The sequence below is a fragment of the Lolium perenne genome, chromosome 7 (assembly GCF_019359855.2).
Source record: "Lolium perenne isolate Kyuss_39 chromosome 7, Kyuss_2.0, whole genome shotgun sequence".
In the NCBI taxonomy this organism is placed as follows: Eukaryota; Viridiplantae; Streptophyta; class Magnoliopsida; order Poales; family Poaceae; genus Lolium; species Lolium perenne.
The window spans coordinates 32,492,177-32,502,191 of record NC_067250.2 but is presented as its reverse complement, the minus strand read 5'-3'; the positions used below and the strand labels follow the sequence as shown (position 1 = coordinate 32,502,191).

General features: G+C 41.1%; 1 long non-coding RNA gene across 1 annotated transcript; it reads left to right on the top strand.

Annotated features, from left to right (window-relative positions):
• The first annotated feature begins 5,930 nt into the window (after window positions 1–5,930).
• On the top strand, window positions 5,931–9,311 carry LOC127317903 (uncharacterized). The gene is made up of 5 exons (XR_007861519.2): window positions 5,931–6,015; window positions 6,159–6,235; window positions 7,106–7,196; window positions 7,363–7,472; window positions 9,245–9,311. It is a non-coding gene; the product is annotated as an uncharacterized lncRNA (long non-coding RNA).
• Window positions 9,312–10,015: the final 704 nt, after the last annotated feature.

The following is a 10,015-nucleotide window of genomic DNA, read 5'->3' as shown; positions in this document are numbered from 1 at the left end:
GTGCTAAGTCGAATAGGCGAAAGGCTATGTCCGAGTTTTTGTCATGGCATAGTTGATATGCAGGGATGATGCCCACATGATAAACTCGCGGATCTTGTGGGGAAAGTGTGCAAACTCTGCAGAGTCAAATCTATTCGAATAGCCGTGTCCGCGGTCATGGACGGTTGGAATGGCTGTTGCTTAGCCTAATGTGTTTTGTTTATGAAAGTGTTTGACAAAGGAAAGAAATGAACTTGTTTTCGGAGTACCGGAAGGGTACGGAAATGGTTTGGTTGACCATATGGAGATGGTCGGAAAGGAAATAAATTGGGTTACCCCCATCCTAGTGTTTTATGTTGTAGAACTCTTTTGAAGTATCTTCTTCAATAAAGATATAGATATGTCATAGGATCTCTCTAGCATTCCCATCAAATGAGGTGGCGATATGCTAACTCTTCTTCAATAAAGATATAGATATGTCATAGGACTTCCCTAGCGTCCCCATCAATTGAGAGGGCGGTATGCTACCTTCCCTCTTATTAGGTTAGCATGATGTCTTTGAAAACACCATAGTATCCGCATCACTTGAGATGCCGGCATGCTATATCCACAAGAGAAACTGATCTTCTCATGCATGCTATATCCACAAGAGAAACTGATCTTCTCATGCATGCTATATCCATAAGAGAAAATATTCTCTCCCTCTTGTCTTCTCTAGTTAGACTTGTATTCACCTTCTTAGTGGTTTGCGAGTACAATTCCCAATGTACTCACGGCTTTGTCCCTGGCTATTTACTTGGCCAGACTTGGAGGAACACGACGGATGAAGAAGGAGTTGGCGACGTCTATGCGAGCTAGGAACGTCTTCTCAGTCAGTTGCCTGTAGGGTTATGGCACATGACTTGGGTACTGCGCTGCTGAAGTGATGATGCTACTCTGATGTTTAGTTAGGCCCTCCGAGGCTATTATGTAAGTACTGGTCATGTGACCATATTGTAATTTTTCTTATTCCGCTTTGTAATGGATGGTGTAATTTGATATCAGTTCGGTTATGTGTTCACGGCGCACTGATCATGGGATCGTGAACTGTATACATAACAGGGAATTTCGGACAGCTAGTCCGGGGTCCCCACAGAGCTGGTATCAGAGCTATCCTGACTGTAGGAGACCTTAGTTAGCATGGACGTTAGTTAGGAAACAATTACTTGGGAAAAACTATTTATGAAACAAATTCTTTCTTTAGTCGGAAGCATAGCTTCTACTCCTCTTATTTCTTCAAGACTTCTAAATTCTTGTCTCTCCACTTGATTAAAATGTTTGAAATTTTGTTTTACTCTATTGTCTAATCCATTTCAAACCTACATGATTGGACGATGTCCCTGACTCAGACCCGGAGACTCGAAGTCAAAGATGGATCAACCTTTTATGAAGTCTCACGTATCTCCAACAACAACTACTGAAGATTGGAGGCCGACTTAGTGTGCACATAAAAGAGATAATAATATCATGTCTTTGGTTATCACCAAAGTCTGTTAGGGAGCTGACCTTGTTCCTCCGTGGACTTGCACTTTTTGCAGTCATCAGGGATCAAGTCCTCAGTTTCTTGACTAGTAATTTTTAGGCCAGCCACGAGAAGATATCGACTTCGGGAGCACCTCAACAGCTACCTCTTCGAAGACCTCATGTTTCCGGGATGTCGAGACTAGAAGTTCTATACAGATTTCTCCTCCGCTTCAACATCAACGACTCAACACCCGGCCCCTTCACCACCAAATGCTACAAGGATCCAAGTTGAAGTCGATGCCAGCAAGATGAAGACGTCGACATATGTGACCAACCCCAAACCTATAGGATGGATAGGAAAAACTCAATCGCTTCGATTGAGCTACCCCCACATGTTAGGTATCTCTAGATACTTAGAGTGCTTTGTTTGGTATGCTGATTGCTTGTAGTTCCCTAATGTGCTGCCTTGAGTGTTTGTATCTATTTGTTGTGTGCATGTATGTCTTGCTATTTAGACGTTCCCGCCCTTTTTAATTGTTTGGAATTTGTAAAACAGAAATTAAAAATGGAAATCTGCCACTGTTTTGCTAATAAAAATAGTTTGGTAGCTCCGATTGATGTGATTCCAATTGCACCAGAACCAGTATGAAATTATCTTTCAGATGCCACTGACCTTGTAGTTTTAGGATTTTTGTGCGATTTTTAATAAATAAAACTTGATCACTGTTTCTGGTTAGTATGTTGAGTCTCAAAAATTGAAAAATAAATATTTTTGAATGGTTCCAATTGTGTTGATCTTGTTTTGTTACGGTGCATATAGGAAAAATACCAGTAGCCTCTGTTAGTGATATTTTGTCTCTGGTTATGATTGTATGGGTGTCACATGCAATGATAGGATTAACGAAAAGGCTCTAACTCTAGCCCGTTAGCAGTTGTTTTTCAACCATCAGAGGAACTAACCCTACCCTGATCTGCGCTAACTTCCTTCAAGATCACCTGGAGCATCTCCACTACGCCAAGAAAGAAGAAGCCCTACCTTCAAGAGTGACTGCACCTCTGCGAGAAGACCTACAAACTTGGTCCGACCTTGGAGTATAATCGCGCTAACCTCAAGGATATCTTCTTGAAATCACCCTCTAACACACCGTCTAACAAGCTGAGAAGACAATAGCGTCAAAGCCAAGCTACATCACATGGTTTATCTGGTCCTCATCAAGTGAAGCTCATGAAGATACCGGGAGACTCGAGATTAAGTGTAAACGGCCCGCTCACTTCTTAACCGGTCAACACCGACCCTCAAGCTGAAGATTGTCTTCGACGACCTCTGTTGCTATTTCATATGGATACCAACTAGATGTTTCATCAACTTACTAACTTGCCGCGCGTCCCATATGGCTCAGTTAACACCGTGAGTGCCTCTTGAAGTGGTGGTCTGCACGTCGCCCCCGAAGATTCATCAACTGAACAAGGAAGATCGACGACTTCTTCAGAAGCCCCCGACATGACCGCAAGGCAGACGCTCTGAGTTTTTCCGAAAGCCCGATGAAAAATCTTAAGGGTGGAAGACTTCGTCTTCCACTAAAAGATTGGAGCTAACCCTAACATTTTAAACCTTTCTAACACACCGTTGGAAACGTGGGATGCACTGACCCCTCTTGAAGCCGTGGACTACACAACTTTCTCTGAAGAAGTTCGACTCAAGACGAGAGATCAATGACTCCTCCAAAAGCGCCTGACAAGACCCGTGGCTGAGGCTCTAAGTTTTCAGGAACCCCGCTGAACAATTTTAAGGGTGGAAGACTTCGTCTTCCACTAAATTTAAGCTAACTCTCCTAAAAATCATGAACCCTGCTAGGATCGTTAAGAAGCTACAGATCCAACATCTGCACGGAGTAGTCAACCTCTTCATGAAGCTCGCCATCGACAGAAATCCATCAAGTCTGATAGAAGATGAAGCAAAGACCTTCTCTACAATGGCACATCTACAGAAGAATGGAATCTAACTTTAGTTAAAATTTACAACCCCTCTAGTTCTACGCTCAGTAATCTCGGGACGAGATTATTTTAAGGGTGGAAGATCTGTAACACCCCAACTTTTGCAACCTTGATTAATTGTCCTTAATGCAAAAAAATCAGGAGGGGAACAAAAAACTTTTTCTTTAAGCCAATTAGATGAATTGCCTTGATCTGTCTGTTAAGATGAATTGCTTTGATCTGTTGGAAGATGTATTGTCTTGTTTTGCCTGTTGAGTTTTGTCTTGAGCTGCTTCAAAGAACAACACCTCTAGTGGTCAGACATACAACTCACCTAATAAAACACATGTGTGACTTAGGTAAAATTGTTTTCCTTTTTACTACATCAAACTCTTCTTCTGATGGTAACATGAGTGTGCCATCATGATCTTCCTCTTTGTGGTACAAGATAGCTCAATCATACTTAATTCAAAACTTGGGATCATCTACCCCTAGCTACATCCCTCTCTTATACCCACTCATCCTTGTTGGTTTTGAGGCCATGTCGACCATCTGTGTTGACATGCTTAAAATGTCCAGACTTTGGCAATTGATCTCTAAGCACCCACAACTATTATTGTTGATCTCAGTGCATGGATCCCATCTATGCAATACCCTCTTCGACCTCCACGTCCTGCATGTCTCAGTCAATCCTTGCAACTCATATACTCAACTTGATCTGGTATCCTATCCCATGTTCCAGCACCAGATCACTTCTTCCTCTTTTACCTCTTGTTTTTATTTTTATTCAAGTTTAATGTTCACAAAACCAAGAGTGGGAATGATGGGTACATTTTGTTGCCACCATCTACCCTTGAGAACACTTCTCCCTAAATTAGTTTTCTTTCTCAAAAACCCAATTGATTTTCCTTCTCTAGTTTCATCACAAAACTACCTCTAGTTTTATTAAATCTTTTCAAGATATTTCTTCAAAGAAAACAAAGAACTGAAATGGGTTTTGTTTTTCATCCCATTTCTACCAAGCACTGATTTCTAAAACATTACTCTCTATTTTGCTTTGTTTTTAACAAAAGGCTTGTTTATGGTACCTATACCATTTCTTGTTTACTTTAAAATTGAGAAAACTCTACTTTACTTGAGAAAGTAAGTAGAATATTTTGAACTCCTATGTTCCAACTAGTTTTCTCCCAACATCTTCAAGATTCCATTTCACTTGGGTTCATTCCCAATTGTCTCTAGACAATTGAGGTGTGTCCCATACCTTTCAATTAAACTCTTTTTCAAATGGCAACCCTTGCACATCTTATGCACATCTCTGATCCACCACATTGTATCCCCTCCATCCTCCAATTCTTGATCAAATGGATAATCATTTGATACTCTCCAACCACTTCCAATTGACCTCTCATTGTAGAGTACTTTATATTCTCTTCCATCATCACCTTGATCTCATAAATTGATGATTTATGTCAATATATTCATCCTTGTGAGTATATGGATACTTCACTCACCATCTCTCTTAATCTTGCTCTATCATTGGCTAAGCCACCATCACCATCCCATCTACCTTGACATGCTCATGCATTGTTGCATGTGGTCAACCCCAATATTTCCAAGTTTGAATTCAAATGAAAACTTCTATTCATTAACTCTACCTTGGGAACTAACTTCATCATAAGTTGGTCTCCACCAAAGTGGTGAAGATTATTCTCATGGCACATGTCACCTTCATACCCCTTTTTTATCTATATGCATCTACTCCTATTTTTATCATTATCAAAGTCACTCATTGGCATTATCTTCTCAACATCATGCCTTGGTCTATACACGTGAATGTTGTGCACCTCTCTCATTGTTCACTTGTGTTTGGCAAAAATGGAGCTGACCATTGTGTTGGCATGACAATTTTGGCCAGCCATTGTGCTCCTCATTTTCTTCTCTTGCAAGCCTTGCCTCCCAACTACCCCAACAATTAAATGGGCAGCCACCCACCTTGGCCAATCAAAAAAAGGAGGCAGCCACCCCTCTCCCTCTATATAAAGAGCTTGGCCGGCCACCCCCTTCACCTTTGGCTCTCATTTCTCTTCCTCCATTCCCTCACACTCTCCTCCACCACTTCCCCACGAAATGCTGCTGCCCCTTGCTTGCATGGCCGGCCATGGCCATGGAAAGCCACCAAGATGGAGCTCCCCTCCTTCCTCAAGCTCATCCTCACCATGAGAGCATCTCTCTCACTCTCTTCTCCCCTAACCTTTGATGAATCCAGCTCCCTTTCTCTTCTCCCCTCTCACAAGATTGGATCTTGATGCAGGTGCATGTTGGTCCAAGCATGGAGAAGGTTGAGCTATCCTCAGATCTGAAGTTCTTGAGCAAAGTTCGTCCAAAACCTTGCAGTAATTTCTGTATCTTGCTGTTTCAGATTCTGGTACGAACTTGTAAAATCCGCCAAATCTTGTGTGCAGATCGAAATTGAGTGATTCAAAGTTCCACAGATAGGTATTGAAAAGATCTACAACTAGGCGTTGATCTCATCCTCAAATTCGTTACGGATTTTTCATGGTAAATAAAGTTCTGCAAACATGCAGAATCACTGTTTGTTAGATTTCTTCCGTTTTACAAAACCTTTTTGAGCAAACTCAACTGCGCTTGAAAGCCATCTCCCGTACCTTCGGTTGACCTCCTGAAACTGAAATGGTTCGCAGATCAAGATCTGGTCAGATCTGACTTTGTCGAATTAAACCAGGAGCTTGGAAACTAATTTTTGAATGAAACCAACTGGGTAAGAACCACCTATTCAATACCTTTCAGATGCAGCAGACCTCATATTTTTGTGATTTGTGTATGATTTTTGGTGAATTAAACTTGTTCTGTGAGTTCTGCAGACATGGCTGTTAGATTTTAATTCATCAAAAAATCCATTTTTGAACCTAATTGAGTGATTCCAATTCTGTAGGATTACTGAATGTTTTCTTAATCATCTCAAACAAGTTTCAAACCTTTATCTATTCTGCAACTCCATAGTTAAAGCAAATGGTGAAAACATGCAGTAACCTTGTAAATCCATCTGTGAGAGTTTCAGAAACAATTTGAACCCAAATCCAATTGTGTGTGAATCTTTGTTTAAATATCTTTCAAATGCCAGTGGCCTCATATTTTTAGGATTTTTCTACGATTTATGGCTTATAGATCTTGTTTTCTGTACAGTCAGATTCAAAGAAATTCCTAAAATTGTAGGTTTAATATTTTTGGGTGATTACAATTGGGTTAGTCTTGTATTAGTACTGGCCATCTAGGAAAAATATTATTAGTCTCTGTTCATACATATTTGTTGCTGTTAGTAATGTTTATGTGTGACATGCATTATTGAAACAAAACTTTTCGGTTTATCTAAAACCCTTGACCAACTCTTTTTAGTAGAGGTGGGCAACCTTTGTTTTATGCTTGCAAAACAAAACCTCTGCAACCTAACATTAGCTCTTTTGTTTTGCTTAAGTTTCCAAATGATGTGGAATATGGTTTGCTTCCTATTTTGGTTGTAGTGTTATGGGAACAAATTAAGTTAGGAAAACTGTTTTCTACTTTTCCAAAAATGTTTGAAAATGCTTTGTGAATGTATTTGATGTCAAACTAATGCACTTGTCCTCTTTAGGATGTTATCTACCAGGGGATATTTGGTTTATACCATGGTGATACCCGAGAGAGGCAATTGCTAAGTTGTGATGCACTCATACCTTTACTAGGTAAATAAATGGGGTTTTCTAAACTAAAACTCTTAAAGTTGTTTTGTGGTATCTATAGGTCCTTAGTATGTTATACCTTGGCTGCATGGTTAGTTGTTGATTGATGAATGTTGTCTTGTTGATGCAATGTGATTGATTGTGTTCCTTTTATATTTTCCGGCGATAGATGCGAACAATTCCGGAGAAGAAGAAGTGGAATCGGACGAGGATTTTATTTATATTGTTGGGATTCTTATATTTATGGAGTTGAAGAAGTCCGGGGACAAATAAGCCAAGGCAAGCCATCTTTTGATCTCTAATTTGGTGTCTAGTTGGATGTCATTTGTTGATGTCCAAAGCACCTTAATTCTATGTGTGTTACTCTCTCTATTCATGTCATCTATGTGTGATTTTCAAGTGGGGAACTCCCTAGTGGTGATACTCCACTATTGTCTTTGTGATTATGGGATGCATGGTATCATGGCCGTGCTATTTCACTTGGTTATCTTGTATGCTCAACTTGAGCATGTTCCATCTCAAGATAGTAACTTACACCACATCCACCCTCTTTGTAGTATAGAGGTATCAATGTCATGATCTTGGCGTATTCTCAACTTGAGAGAAAAGTATGCCGTGTACCCATGGGAAAGTTGGTTGGATAGTGATACTCCACTATCTAACTTGTACACTTAGCACCACCAATCTGAAAATGTTTCCTCTTATGTTGTCATTATACATGCTTACCTTAAGCAAGTATGATCCTCTTTACGCCACTCACACATTCCCTCATGGGCGTGATGACCTTCATCTCGGCCATGGTGATGTTTTAGTTCCATTCATGAAACTATAGGATGGGAACCCCTCAAGGTTTACCTTGTTGTAAATGTTTTTGAAAACCTTGGGTGAGTTGGACTTACCCAAGTGTGTGTTTATGAAAGGAAAGGATCTTGGCAAAGATGGTTGAAAAGAAAATCTTGTTTTCGAAAACTTTGGTGCCTAAGTATTCACCCGTGACAATTAACCCGCGCAACCACATTACCCTGGAGTGGGACGGGGCTTAGCTCGTAGTTTGTTCTTTTAACATGGGACACCGCACAACTATATAAGGGTAAGGTTACCCCTGAATCCGGATTGTCGTTGGTGGAGACAATAGTATAACGGGAGGCCTTCGGGGCTGACCCGTCCGGAAGACACTATGGGTCTCCTGGCTTGGCGGTGGAGCCACGCTCAAAGGAGGTGAGCTGCCACGGTGCCGGGGAGGTACATACTCCATAGGGTAGGATCCCGTGCTAAGTCGAATAGGCGAAAGGCTATGTCCGAGATTTTGTCATGGCATAGTTGATATGCAGGGATGATGCCCACATGATAAACTCGCGGATCTTGTGGGGAAAGTGTGCAAACTCTGCAGAGTCAAATCTATTCGAATAGCCGTGTCCGCGGTCATGGACGGTTGGAATGGCTGTTGCTTAGCCTAATGTGTTTTGTTTATGAAAGTGTTTGACAAAGGAAAGAAATGAACTTGTTTTCGGAGTACCGGAAGGGTACGGAAATGGTTTGGTTGACCATATGGAGATGGTCGGAAAGGAAATAAATTGGGTTACCCCCATCCTAGTGTTTTATGTTGTAGAACTCTTTTGAAGTATCTTCTTCAATAAAGATATAGATATGTCATAGGATCTCTCTAGCATTCCCATCAAATGAGGTGGCGATATGCTAACTCTTCTTCAATAAAGATATAGATATGTCATAGGACTTCCCTAGCGTCCCCATCAATTGAGAGGGCGGTATGCTACCTTCCCTCTTATTAGGTTAGCATGATGTCTTTGAAAACACCATAGTATCCGCATCACTTGAGATGCCGGCATGCTATATCCACAAGAGAAACTGATCTTCTCATGCATGCTATATCCACAAGAGAAACTGATCTTCTCATGCATGCTATATCCATAAGAGAAACTATTCTCTCCCTCTTGTCTTCTCTAGTTAGACTTGTATTCACCTTCTTAATGGTTTGCGAGTACAATTCCCAATGTACTCACGGCTTTGTCCCTGGCTATTTACTTGGCCAGACTTGGAGGAACACGACGGATGAAGAAGGAGTTGGCGACGTCTATGCGAGCTAGGAACGTCTTCCCGATCGGTTACTGTAGGGTTATGGCGGATGACTTGGGTACTGCGCTGCTGAAGTGATGATGCTACTCTGATGTTTAGTTAGGCCCTCCGAGGCTATTATGTAAGTACTGGTCATGTGACCATATTGTAATTTTTCTTATTCCGCTTTGTAATGGATGGTGTAATTTGATATCAGTTCGGTTATGTGTTCACGGCGCACTGATCATGGGATCGTGAACTGTATACATAACAGGGAATTTCGGACAGCTAGTCCGGGGTCCCCACAATAAACATCTATAACATGTATATCAGATATACCTTCTTTCTTCTTCTTGACAAGGCCGCTCTTCAGATCCGCCAAATACTTGGAGCAATTACGCTTCCAGTGTCCCTTCTCCTTGCAGTAATAGCACTCAGCATCAGGCTTAGGGCCAGTCTTAGGTTTCACAGGAGGCGTGGCAGCTTTCTTACCACCCTTCTTGAATTTTCCTTTAGACTTGCCCTGTTTCTTGAAACTGGTGGTCTTGTTGACCATCAACACTTGGTGCTCTTTCTTGATCTCAATCTCAGCAGCTTTAAGCATGGAGAAGAGTTCAGGTAACTCTTTGTTCATGTTCTGCATATTGTAGTTCATCACAAAGTTCTTGTAACTAGGTGGCAGTGATTGAAGGATACGATTAATCCTCAGTCTGTTAGGAATAACTATTTCCAAGTCACTGAGTTTCTTC